The sequence below is a fragment of the Oryzias melastigma genome, linkage group LG9, assembly GCF_002922805.2.
Source record: "Oryzias melastigma strain HK-1 linkage group LG9, ASM292280v2, whole genome shotgun sequence".
In the NCBI taxonomy this organism is placed as follows: domain Eukaryota; kingdom Metazoa; phylum Chordata; class Actinopteri; order Beloniformes; family Adrianichthyidae; genus Oryzias; species Oryzias melastigma.
The window spans coordinates 32,861,793-32,862,887 of record NC_050520.1 but is presented as its reverse complement, the minus strand read 5'-3'; positions in this window follow the sequence as shown (position 1 = coordinate 32,862,887).

The following is a 1,095-nucleotide window of genomic DNA, read 5'->3' as shown; positions in this document are numbered from 1 at the left end:
ACATTGCAGTCTCTTTTTGATTTTAGCTTTCTCCAGCTTACATATAGAACTCTTGTTTGCTCAGACTTAGATGGAACACTGTCATTGGCTTGTGGACTTTATGCTGTTACTATGCACTTTGATCACAATCATACATTTTTTAATTCCTGCTTTACAATTTTTCCTGCCTTTTTACCTGACAAGCTGTGTTAGGATGTGTCTTAAATATTATATAAACTAAAAAAAAGAAAAGAAAAAAAACATGAATGAATTCATATACGGGCTAAGGTAAGGGTTTCTTTGTACAAACATATGAGGATTAATGACCATATCCTTTTCGTTTTGTTAAACATACAGGTAACTCTATGGTGCTTTTTATCTTTATAGGTATTTTCATAGCAGTTACATAGACTTTAGATCAGTATTTTAACATTTTTACCTCCTAACAGATAAACATGGTTTACAGTACAAACATTTTAAGGTTTTTGTTATTATAATAACAAAATGGTAAATGTCGTATACTTGTATAGTGCTTTACTACCTTCCTCAAAGACCCAAAGCGCTTTACAGTCACAGTCCTATTCACCCATTCATACACACATTCACACACTGGTGGTGGCTCTGCGAACCTTCCATCCGAGGCAATGGGGGGGGTCAGTGTCTCGCCCAAGGACACTTCGACACATGGGCGGGGAAGGTGGGAATCGAACCGACAATCTTCCGATTACACCTTAACCCAAAAAGCTTTTGTGATAACCAAAATCAACACTTTAGGAACCTGTGAGTGATGATGCCATGTTCATTAAAATGTTCTTGCTTGTGAAGGCTTTATTCCCTGTTAAAGTAACATATCTTTGCGCTACAAGGTGCACTGGATTATAGGCATTCCGCTAATAAACGGTCTATTTTTGAACTTGTGTCAAAAGGCGCAGTAACCGAGACAAGAGTAGAGAGGAGTTGTTCAGTCAGTCAGACTTTATTACTAGCGATCAAGGTAACTCTATGGCTATGTCTGAATTCCCACCCTAATCATTAACTACTAAAAAACTACATAGTGCTGGACTATCCAGTGACCTGGACTTTGAAAGCAATTTGGACATCATGCTCACTACTTTT